Raw genomic sequence first — 18,472 nt, 5'->3', positions numbered from 1 at the left:
TCCACAGAAACTTCTTCGCCCGAAATTACATGGCCAAGGAAAGAGACTCGATCCAACCAAAAAGAGCACTGGTTAAACTTAACATACAACTGGTTCTGAGGAATGGTCTCCAACACTCGAGATAAATGGACTACATATTCTTCTGGGCTCTTAGAATACACTAGGATGTCATCAATGAACACAATGACATATTGATCCAGTGCATGCTAGAAAACCCTATTCATAAGATCCATAAAAGTAGCAGGGGCATTAGTTAATCTGAAAGGCATAACCTTAAACTCATACAGACCGTATCAACATTATAAGGCAGTTTTAAGAATATCTTCTTCTTTGACCCGCAACTGAGAGTATCCATATCTGAGATCGATCTTTGAGAAGACTGTAGCTCTTTGCAATTGATCAAAGAGGTCATCAATATGAGCTAGATGATACTTACTTTTCACTGTTACCCGGTTAAGCTCTCTGTAATCTATGCAAAGTCTGAGGGAGCCATCCTTTTTCTTCACAAATAACACTAGGGCACCCCAAGGGGAATGACTGGGGCAGATAAATTTTTGACCAAGAAGTTCGAAAAGTTGGTTTTCTAATTTTGTGAGCTCAGTATGATTCATGCGATAGGTAGATTTTGAGATAGGTTATGTTCCAGGAAGCAAGTCAATAGAAAACTTTATCTCCCGTAAGGGAGGTAGACCTGGTAGATCTTCTAAAAAGACTTTTGGAATGTTACAAACAGTAGGAATGGTGTATATAGTGGGATCAACATCCATATTTCTATTTATTCAGATGTCAGATGATAGTAAAACTAGATTTTTATTTCATTTTTAGTGATCAGAAGGTTACAACTTTACTTCCACAGTTAATGATTACCCTATATTTCTCTAACAAATCCATTCATAAAATAACATCAAATCTTGAAAAATTTTAAAGTATTAGGTCTACTAATAGTTCTACTTGTGAAGTTTTTATTTTATAATTTTTATACACACAATGAGCTTCTAATAAACCCTTAGAGGGAGCTTTTACTGCTAACACTTCACCTAAATGTTCAGGCCTAATACCTAACTTACAAACAAATGAACAAGAAATGAAAGAGTGGGTAGCACCTGTATCAATCAGAGCTCTGGAAAAAATGTCATGGATAGAAAGCATACCCTGGATAAGGATAGGAGTGGTGAGGACATCGGGTTCATCAAGATGGTAAACACGACCCTAGGCAGTCTGGCCATGTCCTTCGGCCGCTGGGGGCGGTCCTTCACAAAGTGCTGAGTGTTTCCCCATTTATAACAGGCGTTGTTCAAATACCAATAGGGCTTATCACCATGCAAGCAACCACAATACTAGCATGGTTAGGAAGGTCGAGTAGGTTGTCCAGTAGGTGGAGGTAGAGCAGGGGGAGGGGCAACTCGGGGTTGTTTATCAAGATGGCTATTAATTGGGTCAGGCAGTCTTCTTTTGGGTTATTAGGGTTAGTGTTATTATTGTTGGGTACGGACTCGGGCGATGAATTAGTGTCGGACTGAGATAAGATCTTCGACCAACTAGGCATGTTTAAACACCTCAGCATACGAGCTGGGTCTTAGCATCACAGCCCGATCATAGATATTGGCACAAAGACCCTTCAAAAACTTCCTATCTTTGTGACTCTCAGAGGTGACCATCAACGGGCCAAACCTAGACAGTTGGACAAATCAGGCTGCATATTAGGCAACTGTCAAGTTTTCTTACCGGAAGTCTTGAAATTCCTCCTCCTTCTTCTCTCGAACATTAACTAGGAAGAAGCTATCAAAGAATGTATCCATGAAAACCACCCAAGTGATTGGGGTAGGTAGGACTTTCTTTTTAAGCCACCACCAATGTTTGACTTCACCAGTTAGCATGAAGGTTGCTAGGGGGACTCTTTTTTCCTCAGTTAGGTCTAAGACAAAGAAAAGTTTCTCTATTTATAGGATCCAAGCTTCAGCTACTACGGGGTTGGGCCCTCCTTTAAAATGGTAGGGGTTAAGTTTCCTAAATTCTATTATGCTGTAGGAGATAGACCTCTCAGCTGGTCGGTAGTCTAGGGTAGGAGGATATTGGCAAGGGTTGGCTTGGTTTTGTCCTATGGCTGAGGTAAGAAGTGGCGATAAAATATAAAATAACAAAATACAAAAAATGGTCACTTTTATCATTATGTAAATGGACACATCAGAGTGCTGGATAAGTCATGCACTCATAAAAGTTTATGAATCCACGGGATTTGTTCATCAAAGACTTCAAGGGGCAGGTCAATGATTGATTTTTCACTATCTTCCTCATCTGGAGGAGGGCATGGAAATGGGTGAGTTCCATATATTTAGTGAGGAGAATAATATTTAAATAGCATCATAAGATTTTAAAAGTAATTAAATGTATAATCGTTACTTACCATCAAGAGTCATGTCAAGGTCCTTTATTAATTATGAAAATAATTTAATTTATTAAGGAAAACATCATAACCATCATATCGTAATCATATAATATCAATCAAATCAATAATGCTGAAAATAGAGAAAATCAAACAAATTATGATATGCACTGTATTTCATTTTATTCTTCGCGTGAAATCGTTCTGACTTTAATTTACTGAGGGCAATACGGATTCCTAACTACCCATGTAGAATGATCAATTCATTTCATTTATAACAGCAATTTGTGATTTGCCAAACCAACAACATATTTACAGCTTGCCAAACCATGACACGATCTATGCCCATGGCCATGCCAACCATAGTGGTCCTACATGTTAACGATGACTACAGTCATACTTCACCAAAGGTTACCCCTACAATCATATCACGTCACCACTCTCATCAAAGGGTATGTTGTTATCCATAGGGAGCGGTCCTCTCATATCCTTTCATACCAGATGGGGGGAGAAATAGAAACCCCTAAAAAAAAAGCTTAACGAAACACTTTATGCATGCCAATACATATACATATTTCTCATATTTATACATCATTTCATGCTCAATCATTTTTCCATCGTAAATTGCATCACATATAAGCATTTATCTCAAGAATTAAATCATTTAAATTTATCGCATACAAATAATAAGTTCACATATGCTCATAAAACATATATTAACACGAAAAATTATTTCATTTAAGCACAAAATCTAATCATGCAATCATTAATTTAAAATTTGTTAATTTTACTCTAGAAATGCTCCTTAGGATGTTTAAAAGTAAATACTAAGTTTTTTACCAAAACCTTTATGTTTCTTACACATTTTCTTCTTCTCCTCCACTCCCTCTCTCTCTAGATCACTTTCTTCTCTCTCTAAAACTCTTGGTGGATAGAAGAATGAAAATGTAAGTGATGAGAAAATGGGTAAGTGAGGGTCCCTATTTGTAGGAAATGGGGACGGTTGGATTTTCACCAAGTGGCAAAATATGCTGAAGAGAGAGAAAACCAATGCAAAAAGTGAGCTGTGACAATCAACAAATAGATGATGCAATGTGACGATGGCGCAAAGACTGGAGGCAAACCACCCAAACAACGGCAACACGTCACCCAAGCGACAGTGGCACGCCGCCCAAGCCAACGGCGGCATGCCACCCAAGTTAGCAACGGCACGCCGCCCAAAGATAGCACACATAACTCAAAGGGGCAGCCCACACAATCCGAGGCAGCATACGCTGCCCTAGCCTATCGCCAGCATAGACCTACCACGCAGATGACACGCACACAAGACGCGCGACGCCATGTGCCCGTCTGCGCACAATGGGACACGTGACTAGACTGTGCTTCGCGCCCCACCTGGACGATACATGCGCACAATGCACATGTCCATTGTTGGCGATGTGAATGCACATGCGTGCAGCGCGCAAAGCTCACACGAGCATGATTTTTCCCGCAGGCATTCCCACAGTATTTTCTACCTTTTTTGCTACTTTTTCTCGAAATTATTTTATTTAATTTCTAAAAATAAAATTGCCTACAAGATAATTAAAATAAATATTTTAAAAATTATTAAACTGAATAAATATGAAATTAAAATATGAAATAGGATTTTCATCTGAAAATATAAAATACAAAATATTAAAGAGTTTAAATGACCTTAGAGCCCGAATAAATGGGGGTTCATATTACAAATTAAGCACGAAAGTTTTCAGGGTGTTACATGTAGATTCAATAAGAAGAAGGGGTTTCGTAAGAGATTAGGTTTCAGTATTGCATACATTTAGTGGGTTATAGGAGTTTATTTGATCCTCTCCATACCTTCCTGCATCATCTGATATCAGAACTTAGGCTCCTAAAACCCAAATCTATCTTTATTGCTTTTAGCATTCCTGTTCTTAAATTAACTTTCAAAATTATTTGATTGTTAATTCATTTGCATATTACTTGAATTCATTCTATCTGTCCATTTCAAGTAATTTTGTATTTGTTCTATCATTTAAAAAAATTATATTTATATCAAAAATACAAAAATATCCCAATTGCATCCCATAAAGCAATTGACACGTTGTTTGCATTTTGCATAACAAAAACAAAATAGCTGTCTGATTGGTGACTGAAAATCCTTTGAGAACTCGAAGGTAAAGTACCTCACATAACGGGTGTGAACGAAAAATTTTATTTTCATTATGCACATTATCCACGTTTAATTTTTGAATTGAATCTCTATAATTTCACATCAACATTGCATAAAGGAACTTGACCGGTCGTAGAGTGTAGTCGACAGATCGAGGGTAGTATACATAGGTACACCTTTTAGTTATATTCATTGATATTGATCGGATCCCTACGCATCAATCTATCTTGTCATTCTTTGTGATCTATGTTTCTGTCTTTTATTTTACGTTTGTTCCATTATAAAATTAAGTGACTAATCGATATTATTTGCTTAACACACGGAAGGCACACCGTTCCTTTTTCTATGTGCTTGTTTTTGAGCTTTTGTAAAAATCAGATCCTTTTAGGGTTCCTTGTTGTGTCATAAGGAGTAACATGCAGACCTAGTTTAAGTGATTCCGATTCTGAATGCTCAACTCGATAGATGAAACTTTTAATTGAGGGATTACAAGGTAAACACGAGCGAAGGTAAGGGAGAGATAATGTTTTCACTATCTTTTGTCTTTGTAGGAACTCTCTAATGTCTAACCAAAGTGCCAACAGCCGGCTAGCCACCATGGAAGAAATGGTCCTAGACATGTTCACCCAGTTAAATTTCTAAATAAGAAACATGACTACATGCATTGATCACTAGGAGCAAAGCAAACACTGCATTCGCGCTTGACGCCAAATAATGAGAGAAGAGATAGGATCTTACAGCGACGATGCTGCTGACAGACAGGGAGGCCATTGCAAAGAAATGGACGGGGACCTCCATGACTTCAAGTTTCAAATACCAGTATTTCAAAGGAAGAATGACCTCGAAGCCTACCTCGAGTGGGAGCAGAAGGTCGATCACATTTTAGTTGCCACAACTATAGTAAAGAAAAAAAGCTCAAGTAAGCCACCCTTGAGTTTACCGATTATGCCTCAGTATGGTGGGATCAACCAACCCTTCTCAGAGAATGGGATAGGGATCTGCCAATCACCACATGGAGAGAGTTAAGATCCATTATGAGGAAGTAGTTTGTACCAACTCATTTCGACAAGGACATGAACCTAAAATTACAACGCCTAACCCAATGTTCTAAGTTAGTGGAAGAGTACTATAAGGAAATGGAGATAACCATGATTAGGGCTCAAGTCAACGAACGACCGGAAGCCACCATGGATTAATTCTTGGAGGGCTTAAATAAGGATATCACCACTATCCTTGAACTCCAAAACTATGTCAACCTTGATAAAATAGTGCACAAAGCAACCAAGATTGAAAGGCAATTGAAAGATAAAAGAACCAACTGGTGGTATGTCAGCAGCTCGCTAGGGAAATCAAAGATGGGCTCAAAGGGATGAAGGTAAGAAAGTGGATAATAGTAAGGGGAAAAAACCTACTCACAATCCAAATATTAATCCTAAGGCATCAGCCACTCACTAAAGCACCGTTAAGTGTTTCAAGTGCTTAAGAGTTGGACATATTGCATCCCAATATCCCAATCAGCATGGCATGATTATCAAAGATGATGAAGATATCGTTAGTGACCATGAAATTAGTAACAAACAAGAAGATCTACCACAGCAGGCGTACGTAGAGAGAGTATCGCTCAACTAGTATAGGAAGATGTGTTTATGGCACAATAAGCACTAAACATACAAGTTAAGGAAAAAGGAAACAATTAGAGGGAAACTATTTTTCACTCCAAATACCTAGTCAACGGAAAGGTCTGTAGTGTGATAATTGATGGAGGCAATTGTGCTCATGTTGTTAGCACCTTGCTGGTAGATCAAGCAGAGTTAACCTGCAAATAGCACCCAAATTACACTAGTTGGATGACAACAAAGAGATTGGCATCACCCAGTTGGTATGTGTTCCTTTTACTATTGGTGACTATACAGATAGGGTATTGTGCAATGTAGTTCCCATGCAAGTAGGTCACCTACTGCTAGGCAGGTCATGGTAATACGATCGAGATGTTAGCCATGTTAGTGAAAGAAATTAGTACTCTATCCGAGTGGGTAACCTCACCCATTTTTTAGCACCTTTGTCAAGGAGAGACACTTATGAAGACCAACTGAAAATTAAAAAGTCATATGATGAGTTAACTAAAAGACAAGCAGAGAAGTACCACAGTTCAGACCCAGTTAAAAGTTGTTTCTTCATTCAAGAACAACCCGAACACCCCACTGGTTGTCTTATAAATCCTCTGTCCTCTTTAACCCTAGATGCAAAATTTGTAATCATTGCTGATTTAAGGACAAACCTAAGCCAGTGGAAGCCAAGAAACAGGCTAGTATTGATGAATTTCTGGGAAATAAAAGGAATCAATTATGAAGTAACAGTACTCTAAGCTACTCTATTTATGATCAAGTATCAAATAACAAGGTCAAATCCACCAAACAGAAATCGTGGCATAGGAAGAAAAGACACTAGAAGGTGCTAGAAACCCAAAGGATAACAGACCTCACGGTAAAGGAATGACTCAGCCCAAAAATCCCATCCCAAGAAGAATGTCCAAATGTAGTATGGATATGGGTGCTCCTGGGGTACTCTTGCATCACGCTGCATATATAAGATACTTGGCCACCATGTTCGTTGATGTTCCAAGGTCCCATAATGAACCAATCGAAGTGGCCCTATACCTTGCAGGAAAACTGAAGGCAGGCAAACTCCTCTACGCATGGGCACGAAAGTCAACACATGAATAAAGCTGTTTGCATGAACGTTGGGCATGCAGCCCAACCTGTACACCCCATGTGCGTACAAGCACTAGCTCGACCAAACAGACTGTGACATCCCAAGTGCTAATTAAGACAAATGGGTGTCAGATACAAATTCAGAATAATGAGTGCATTATAAAATTTATGCAGCAGAACAAAATTATTATAAACCCATTACAAATATATATGAATTCCAATACATATATACCAGAAGTGGCTATAAAATACAAAATAAAACATAATGGCCACTTCTTTCACTATGCTATTGGACTCATCAGAGTGCGGGAACAGTCATGCACTCAGACTTGTGGATCCACGGGATCCTCATAGACTTCCAAGAGTAGGTCAGCCTGCAATTCCTCACTTTCTTCCTCATCTGGAGGGGCATGAAAAGAGTGAGTTCCATATGCTCAGTAAGAAAAACAACATTAAATTAGCATCATAAGATTTTAAAAGTTAATTATTTTAACTTATCATTTAACCTCCTCGTTTACCTATCTCACATTATTGAAAATCATTTTTTTGTTAAGAAAATGATACGTTAATACAGACAACAAAACATACATCATGCTAAATAATAGAAAAAATCAAATAAATAATGAAATACTCAGATTTTCATGTCATGCTTCACGAAATCATTACAACTTCCATCTCTAAGGGCAGATATAGATTTTCAACTACCCATGTAGAATGACTGATCAGATACTGAGATAGCAATTTGCTCAGGCCCATATTTGGTTGGCCAAACCATGGTACGATCTATTACCACAGCCATACCAGCCATAGTGGCCATAACATATATGTAGAGTCACAAAATTACTTAGCTATGGGTGACCTCTACAGATAGTGCGATACTACTCTCATTAGAGGGCACACCGTAATCCACTAAGAGTGGTCCTCTTAATCCTTTTCAAGCCAGATAGGGGAGAGGGAAACAAATACCCTGAAGGGCAAGGGGAACAAATACCTCTCAAATATAAAAAGCCTAACGAGACACTTGATGTAATATGCATGTCAAAACAAATACACTTCGGACCATACAAGCTTCATTCCACTTTTCTCTTTTTTTTTCTTTTTATACTTTTTTACTATTATCAATTACATATTATATTTATTACATATAAATTCATCAAGTGTCTATAATTCATATAACATGCTTGAAAACAAGAACAATTCGACTTATCTGAACACAGAGCCATACAAAACAAGCAAAATAACAATCGTACTAATTTAGTTTACTTAAAAATACTCTTTAAGACAACGAAAGAAATACTAGATTCCTTACTGAAACCTTGATGCTTTCTAATTCACCATTCTCCTTTCTTTCTCTTCTTCTCTCACTAGACTACTATCTCTCTAAATCTTTAAAAATGGAAGAATGAAAGTGTGGAGAGGAAAAGAAGGGAAGGGCAATTTATAGAGTTTTGGAACCGTTAGATTTGTGCCAAGTAGTGAAATCCAGTAAAGAGAGATGAGAAAAAGATGCTCAATGAAAAAAAAAAGAGGTAGGAGGGCCTCTCCATTAGTAGCAGTTGCACGCTGCCTGAGGTAGTGGTGGCGTACGACCCAAAGTGGCAATGCCCCAATCGGCGCGTGTTGGTGCTAGCTTACGCCACGCAGGGCCTGGGTGTGCTAGGTGCTAGGCATAAACCCCAGGCACATAGGGCCTATCCGCACAGGCCTGCTGCGCGGACAGCGCACACACAGTGTGCGGCATCTGTCCCCGTCCAAGGTGATGCGCGGATGACTTACAAGTGCGTGATAGGATGTACGCAAGTCCTGACCTCGCGCTGTGTGCACGGATTGGACATGCATGCGTGCGGATGGGATGTGAGCACTGTACGTACATCTCGCAGCTACTATGCACGCATGCGCACGCACACAGTGCCCAGCACCCCTGCGAGCAACTTTACTACCAGCAGGATTTTCTTCTCAATTCGTCATTTTTTGATTTTTTTCAATTTTTATATTTAATTTAAATGAGTTAAACTTAAAATTAAATAAAATTAATTAAAATTAAATTAAATATAAATTAAATAAATAAATAAAATCAACCAAATTTACGAAATACGATAAATATTAAGCAGTTTAAATTAATTAAGTTTAACGTGGCTAAAGGCTCAAATAAATAGGGTTTCTAAATCATTTAAGCACAGTGATGGGCAAGGTGTTACATCCCCCCACAATAAAAAATTTAGTCCCAAAATGTGTCTCGAATAAGTTCAAATATTTTTTTCTCATTTTGTCCTCCAACTCCCACGTTGCTTTTTCTGAAGTATGATGTTGTCATTGTACCTTCACCATGGGAATTGTCTTGTTATGTAAGACCTTATTGGTCCACCTAAGAATCTCCATAGAAACCCCCTCATAAGTCATGTCAGCTTGTACCTGCACCTCATCGCGAGGAATAGTATGAGAAGGATCAGAGTGGTACTTCTTAAGTATCAAGACATGAAAGACATAATGCAGACCCCTAATTCTGGGGATAGAGTAAGGCAGTATGCCATGGGTCCAATGCGTTTGATGATCAGAAAAGGTCCCACATAATAAGGGCTCAACTTCCTTCTCTTCTTAAATCGCATCTTACCTTTATAGGGTAGACTTTTAGGAAAACCTGATCTCTCATGACAAATTCCAAGGGTCGCTTACATTTGTTGGCGTAACTCTTTTGGTGACTCTAGGCACTTACTAAATTCTTGCAGATGATTGCAACTTTCTCAATGGTCTCTTGAATGAAGTCTAGTCCTAAGTAGTTCTGGTTCCCGACTTCACTTCATACAGGGTTATACCGATGTTGGAATGATAACTGTTACTATAAGCGAATTCACAAAGAGGAAGATACTCATACCAGTTATCACCAAAATCGAGAATTGCATGCACGCAACATATCTTCTAATATATGGATCGTATGTGCTGACTAACCATCCATCTTGGGATGATAAGCGGTGCTGAAGTACAATCTAGACCCCAGAGCTTCTTAGAAATTGTATCAAAAGTGAGAAGTGAACTGAGGATCGTGGTCGCACACAATGGATGAGGGAACTCAATGAAGTCGAACAATCTCATCAATATATAGGCAGACTAACGTACTAGTGGAGTTCGTGGTTCGAATAGGTAAGAAATGGGCAATCTTGGTCAGCCTATCATCGATGACCCAGATGGCATTTCAACAAGAATAGGTCCTTGGTAATCCGATGACAAAGTCCATAGTCACATACTCCTATTTTCATTCAGGAATCGAAAGACCCTGTAATAAGCCACCAGGTCGCTAATGTTCTGCCTTTATCCATTGATAAGTGAGGCACCGGAAGACATAATCAACTATATTCTTCTTCATTCTTGGCCACCAATATTATCGTTTTAAGACCCAGTACATTTTGGTACTCCCAGGATGAATGGATAACTTGGAAGGATGGGCGATCTTGAATACATTCGTACGTCCAATAATGGGGACCCAAATTCGATTCTAGAATCTGAATATTCCATCATCAGAGATCCTGAAATTAGGTGATTCATCATAAGTGAACTTACCTAGATTCTTGTTGAGTTTTGGGTTCGTGGTCTGTGCTTCTCAAATCTTCATAAAGAGACCCGGTATGGCTTTGATCTGGGCAAGATAGGTGCCCTTGTTGTAGTAGCTAAGGCAGAGCGATTGCACAATGTCCATCATTTTCCAACTAGAGGTCATGGTTTGAGCCAGCACAGCAGGCTCCTTTCAGCTTAGTGCATCGGCGACTACATTCTCTCTCCTAAGGTGATAAATGATCTGACAATTGTAATCCTTTAAAAGATCCATCCAACGCCTTTGCCTCATGTTTAACTCCTGTTGAGAAAAAAATATACTTGAGACTCTTATAGTCAGTGTAGATTTCAAAAGTCTAACCATATAGGTAATGCTACCATATATTTAGGGTAAAGATAATGACTGCCAACTCTAGGTCGTGGGTAGGGTAGTTTTACTCATAAATTTTGAGTTGTCAGGATCTAAAGGCGACTACCTGCCATGTTACATTAGGACACACCCAAAATTAATATGAGATGCATCGTAGTAAACTTGGAATCTCCCAACATCGTTAGGGAGGATTAACACAAGAGAAGAGGTGAGACAACGCTTTAGTTCCATGAAGCTTTCACTACACTCATAATTCCAGACGAAGGGTACTCCCATTTGGGTGAGTCAAGTCATAGAGGTAGCAGTCTTGACAAACCCGTCAATGAATCGTCTGTAGTAGCCAGCTAATCTAAGGAAACTACGTACCTCAGCCACCTTGGTGGGCGAACTCTAGCTGACCACTGATTTCACCTTGGACGGGTCTACAGAAACTCCCTCACTTGAGATTACATGACCGAAAAAAGAAACTCTATCCAACCAAAAGGAACACTTTCTTAGTTTCACATACAGTTGGTTTTGGCAGAAAATCTCCAACACTTCACCCAAATGTCGGTGTGTTCCCCATAGCTTTTAAAATACACTAGAATATCATCAATAAAAAAGATGAAGTACTGATCTAGTGTGTGCTAAAAAATTCAATTCATTAGATCCATGAAGGCTGCTAGGGCATTAGTCAATGCGAACGACATCACCCTAAACTCGTACAAATCGTACCTACAAAAGAAAGCGATTTTTGGAATATCTTATTCTTTAACTCTCAATTGGTAATACCCGTTCCTGAGATCGATCTTAAAAAAGACCGTGCCTCCTTACAGTTGATCGAAGAGATCGTCGATCTAGGATAAGGGGTACTTGCTTTTAACGGTCACTCGGTTGAGTTCCCTGTAGTCCACATAGAGTCGGACGAAACTATCATTTTTCTTTATGAACAACACTGGAGTGCCCCAAGGAATGGCTAGGGCGAATGAATTTCTGGGTGATAAGGTCAAAAAGCTGATGTTCCAACTCTGTTACCTCAGCGCGACTCATGCAAAAAGTGGGCTTCGAGATCGGTTAGTTCCAAGCAACAATTCAATCAAGAACTCTACCTCACGTGGGGGAGGTAGACTAGGAAGTTTGATGGGAAAGACATCTAAAAAATTGCAAAAAATTGCTATGGAACATACAGCAGAATCAATGCCCATATTCCTGTTCATTAAATTGTTGGAAAAATGATAACTTTTATTTCTTTTTTGGGGATTGTAAGGTTATAATTTTACTTTCACAGTCTATTATAACTCTGTACTTTTCCAACCAGTCCATTCATAATATTACATTAAATCCTATAAAATCTAATAGTATCAGGCTTATACATACCCTATCCCTGAAGTTTTTATGCTACAGTCCTTATATACACAATGAGCCTCTAATAGTCCTTTAAAGAGAGTTTTCACCCCTAGTGTTTTTCCCAAAGGTTCTAATCTAAACTCTACATTGCAAGCAAATGTATAGAAAATAAAAGAGTGAGTTGCACTTATATCGGTCAAAGCTTTAGCATAAGTATCATGAATAGAAAGCATACCCTGGATGAGGACAGGAGAAGGAAGGGCATCAAATTCATCTAAGTGGTACGTTGACCTTATGCAACGTGTCGGGCTATATCCTTTGGTCACCGGGGATAGTCCTTTATAAGGTGTTGGGTGCTTCCGCACTGATAGTAGACGTTATTGATATGCCGATAGGGTAGGTCACCATGCGAGTGACCAAAATGTTGACAGGGTAAGTTAGCTCGGGCAGGTGGAGTTATAGGTGGGGTCAAGGAAGGAGGAAGTGCAACTCTGGTGTATTTGTCTGCAGGATTACTTATTTGGTCAGGCAATCTCCTTATAAGATTTTGGGGTTATTGTTGGGTACGGACTTGGGCAATGTGTTAGTACTTGACCGAGATAAGGTCTTCGGCCAACTGGGCATATTTGAGTACCTTCGCATACAAGCTGGATCTCAACATCATGACCTAGTCATAAATGTCGACATGAAGGCCCTTGAGAAACTTCCTAACTTTTCAACTTTTGGGGGTAAACATCAAAGGGGCAAACCTAGACAGTTAAACAAAATGGGCTGCATACTAAGCTACAGATAGACTTCCTTAGTGGAGGTCCTGGAATTCCTCCTCTTTCTTTTTCCGAACATAGGCAGGGAAGAAGTTATCAAAGAAAACATTCATGAAAACTTCCCAAGTAGTAGGGGTAAGCATGACTTCTTTCTTAAGTCGCTACTAGTGTTTTGCTTTACCATTTAACATGAAAGCTGTAAGAGGAACTTTTTATTCTTCAGTTAGGTCTAGAACAGAGAAGAGCTTCTCTATTTGTAGGATCTAGGCTTCGGCTACTAAAAGATCAGGGCTACCTTCAAAATGTGTGGGGTTAAGTTTCCTAAACTCTGTTATATTGTGGGAGGTAGACTGATCTTTGTTTTAAAATTCAGGGGCAGGGGGTAGAAAAGGGTTAGCCTAGTTCTGTTCTATTACTGCAGTTAATCCTTAGATGGCTCAGAAAAGTTCTACAAATTCAGCCCTAGTCGGATGATCCGGGGCTTTAGGTTGCTCAATACGCTCTACGGATTGTCTTCCTCACGTCATTTCTATAAAAGAAAGAAAGATACGAGTTCGAGGTCTAATCTTGAAAAGAGGACTTATTTTTTTCGTAGGTATTTTAAAGGGTTCATCTACCTAAGGCCTTAGTGCAAGGGATTTGATCCGCGAAATTCTGTTCTGACACCATATGTGACATTCCAAGTGTTAATTAAGGCAAATAGGTGTCAGATACAGATTCAGAATAACGAGTATATGATAAAATTTATGCAGCATAACAAAATTATTACAAATTCCTTACAAATATATATCCTGATGTCAGAAGTGGTTGCAAAATACAAAACAAAACATAAGGGCCACTTCTTTCACTATGCTATTGGACTCATCAGAGTGCAGGAACAGTCATGCACTCAGACTTGTGGATCCACGGGATCCTCATAAACTTCCATGGGTAGTTCAGCCTATGGTTCCTCACTTTCTTCCTCCTCTGGGGGGGAGGGCATGGAAAGAATGAGTTCCATATGCTCAATAACGAAAAAATTATTAAATTTACATTGTAAGATTTTAAAAGTTAATTATTTTAACTTACCATTTAACCTCCTTGTTTACCTACCTCACATTATGGAAAACCATTTATTTGTTAAGAAAATGATATGCTAATACAGATAACCAAACATACATTATGCTAGATAATAGAAAAATTAAATAAATCATGAAATGCTCAGATTTTCGTGTCATGCTTTGTGAAATCGTTACAACTTCCATCTCTGAGGGCAGATATAGATTTTTAACTACCCAAGTAGAATGAACATATCAGATATAGATACGAAAATTTGCTTAGGCCCATTTCTAGCTGGCCAAATCATGGTACGATTTATGACCACAGTCGTACCAGCCATAGTGGCCCTAAAAGATATCTACAGTCATGACATTACTTAGCCACGGATGACCTCTACAGATAGTGCGATACCACTCTCATCAGAGGGCATGCTGTCATCCATTAGGAGCGGTCCTCTTACGTTTTTTTAGACCAGTTAGGAGAGGGAGAAATAGATACCCCTCAAAGATAAAAAGCCTAACAAGACACTTGATGCAACATGCATGTCAATAAAGATACACTTTGTACCATACAAGCTTCATTCTACTTTTCTCTTTTTTCTTTTCTTTTATACTTTTTTACTATTATCGATTACATATTATATTTATTACATGCAAATTCATCAAGTGTCTACAATTCACATAGCATGCTTCAAAAAAAGAATAATTCGACTTATCTGAACACAGAGGCATACAAAACAAGCAAAATAATAATCATATTAATTTAATTTATCTAAAAATACTCCTTAAGACATTGAAAGAAATACTAGATTTTTTACCAAAATCTTGATGTTTTCTCATTCACTGTTCTCCTGTCTTTCTCCTGTCTTTCTCCTCTTCTCTCACTAGATTACTATATATATATCTCTCTCTAAATCTTTGAAAAATGGAAGAATGGAAGTGTGGAGAGAAAAACGAAGGGGAAGGGAAATTTATAGAGTTTTGAAACCGTCATATTCGTTGTGAAATTCAGTGAAGAGAGAAGAGAAAAAGATGTTGGTATAAAAAACAAGAGAGGAGGGCCTCCTCCACCGGCGGTGCACCGCCCAAGGTGGCAGTGCCCTGGCTGGTGCGCTGCAGGCTAGCCTGCAAGCAGGCAGGGCCTAGGTGTGCTGGGCACTGCTTGCAGGCCTACTACGTGCAAGCCCCATGTACAAAGGGCCTATCTGCGTAGGCCTGCTGCACAGACGGTGTGAGTACAGTGTGCAACGCCTGCCCATGCGTGAGGCGATGCGTGGATGGCTCGCCTGCACACGAAGGGGACATCCGTACTGTGCACACGTCCCGTGTGTGCGTGTGGATGGGATGTGCGTGCGTGCGAATAGGATGTGCGCGCGTCCCGCGGCTACTCTGCGTGTATGCACACGTGCATAGTGCCCAGCACCCCCGCGGGCAACTTGACTCTCCGTGGAATTTTTCCCACAGGATTTTCTTCCCGATTTGCCGTTTTCCAATTTTTTTCTCAATTTTTATATTTAATTTAAATGATTTAGACTTAAAATTAAAATAAAATTAAATAAAAAAATAAACTAAAATTACGAAATACAATAAATATTAAACAACGTAAATTAATTAAGTTTAACGTGACCAAATGTTCGAATAAATAAGGTTTCCAAATTATTTAAGCACAGTGGTGGGCGAGGTGTTATACTGACCCCACGTGGAGCTCGCCGCGCACGTCCCATGCGGACAGCCCGAAACCAGCCTAGCCGACCCAAATGTGCAGGCCTACGCCCACCCAAGCAGGCTGGCCGGCCCAACCCATCTGGGTTGTCTAAAAACTGGCTCTCACCCACCTTTTAATTAATTAATATTTTATTTTTTAATTTTTTAGGCTTTTCGACCCACCTTTTAATTCTCCATGTTTTAATTTAATTATCACATGTCTAAATTAATTTTTCCATGTGTTTTACACAAAAATCACATGGGATAAAGCTTTATCTTTTTATTATTATAATATAAATTATATTCCTAGGAATATTTAGTTAATTATCTTGTATTTAGAATAAAATAAATATTTTATTATGTAATTATCCTAGATTTAGATAGAATTTTATCTAGATATTATTTTATTAATTTCTTCAATAGATTGTAATTACCTATAATTATTCCAAGAAAGGGTATAAATAAGTGTTTGCCCATAGGTTGTAAATACAATTCAACTACAATCAATTTGAAAAAAATTCTTGAAAGCTTAAACTTTTCTTCAATTAGCATTCTGCTAATTTTTAGCTTTTTTAAGTTTTTCAAGAAGCATAATTCTTTAGAAGTCTTGTTGAGTCAAAGAGCAGGGATCAACTTATTTGTAAGTTTGTGGCGTTTTTTCTTTATTTGTTTTATTTTACCTAGTCTTTGTTTTTGAATTCCTTTTAGGATTGTAGATTCAATTAAAGGGAGGGATTTTTTAGGCAGTTAAGTTCTGACATTGCAAATGTTGAATGGGTTATAGGACTTGATTTGATCCTCCCTATACCCATTCGTGTCATATTCGTGTCATATTCCATTTCATATTTCATCCCTCATTATCCCCCTAACACTTTATGTAATATTCCAATTTTTCTAAGTGTTACTTAATTTATTAAAACCAAAGGAATGCATTAGGAATTAGGAGATAAATTAAAAAGAAACAAAAAAAATAAAAATATTAAAATATGAAATAGAATTAAACCTTATTATCGTTCCTGGAGAGAAAGAGAAAGAGAGGGAACCGAGCCTCTACTCGAAAGAGAGAGAGAAAGAGTTTGTCAATCGAAATGAAAAATAAAGTGAGAAAATAAAAATCAGGGCTAGAGGAAAATCCTAAATCCCTCGATTGAGAGAAAATGATCTTTTAAGCTTAAAATGCCTCCGAACTATTCACTAGAACTAAATTTTGAGAAACATTAGTTAATATATGAGAATAGAAAATGATGACAAGAAGATAATATTTTAAATTATTTATACCATAAATTATATAATAGAATATTATTAAATAATACATAGGTATATATTAATTAATGAAATTATAATTATACATATAGTTTTTTAAATTAATTAAATTTGTACTAAGATTATAATATATACTTATAGATATGAGGAGAAAGAAAAACGAGGCCATAATTATGTGAATTAATCAATATTATACATATAAATTTTAATTAATAAATTAATGGGAATATTAATTGATGTGAATAATTAATTAACAAAATTAATTAATATTATAATTAATGTATGAATTAGTTAATTTTATATATAAAAGAAGAGAAAGAATTAGCCATGAAAACAATGAACTGTACGTATTCCCAGAACATCTAAGAATTTAGAGTAAATCCTCCTCACTTCAATGGTGGACCTGATCCCATGGCAGCAGAAGCATGGATCATGTAGATCGAGAAGCTTTTCTCTGTTTTCGAAGTTATTGAAGAGTAAAAGGTTCCCTTGGCAGCTTTTATGCTCACTGGAGAAGCCAAACATTGGTGGTGACTCAAGAAGGATGCCTTGCTAACTCCAACCACTTGAGACTATTTCATGGGTGTTTTTCTTAATAACTTTTTTCGGTTTATGTTCGAGAGAAAAAAGAAGAAAGATTATAAGACTTGCATCAAGGAGGCATAATTATCAGTTAGTATGTTGCTCGGTTTGTTCAGTTGTCCTGATTTGCCCATGAGATTGTAGCCACTGAGAGCCAGAAGGCTCAAAAATTTCTGAAGGGTCTTAAAGTGGATATCTTTGACCAATTGGCTATGTTGGAGCCCAATACCTATGCCGAGGTTCTTGAGCATGCCCAGTTGGTCGTAAAACTCCTTACGGCACGTTATCGGCATATTCATCATGTCCAAGCACAACAACAACAAAAGAGGAAGATCATTGGACCCAATCGTGCTGATAAATAACCCAGAATAGTTCTTGCTACTATTCTATCCCCACCTCTAGGTAACCCTGTTCAGCCTACCCAGTCATGTCAGCATTACAGGTGAAATCATGGTAATCAACCATGTCACTGACTGAACAATTCCTGCTATAAGTATGAGAGCACACAACACTTTGTGAAGGATTGTCTCTAGAAGCCGTGGGACGTTGCTAGACCCATTGCCCAAGGAAGAGTCTTCTATCTTGACAAGTCTGGTACTGTAGCGACACCAAT

This window comes from Carica papaya, chromosome 4 (assembly GCF_054855325.1).
Source record: "Carica papaya isolate Zhongbai chromosome 4, ASM5485532v1, whole genome shotgun sequence".
Lineage (NCBI taxonomy): Eukaryota > Viridiplantae > Streptophyta > Magnoliopsida > Brassicales > Caricaceae > Carica > Carica papaya.
Note: the sequence above shows the minus strand (reverse complement) of the source record.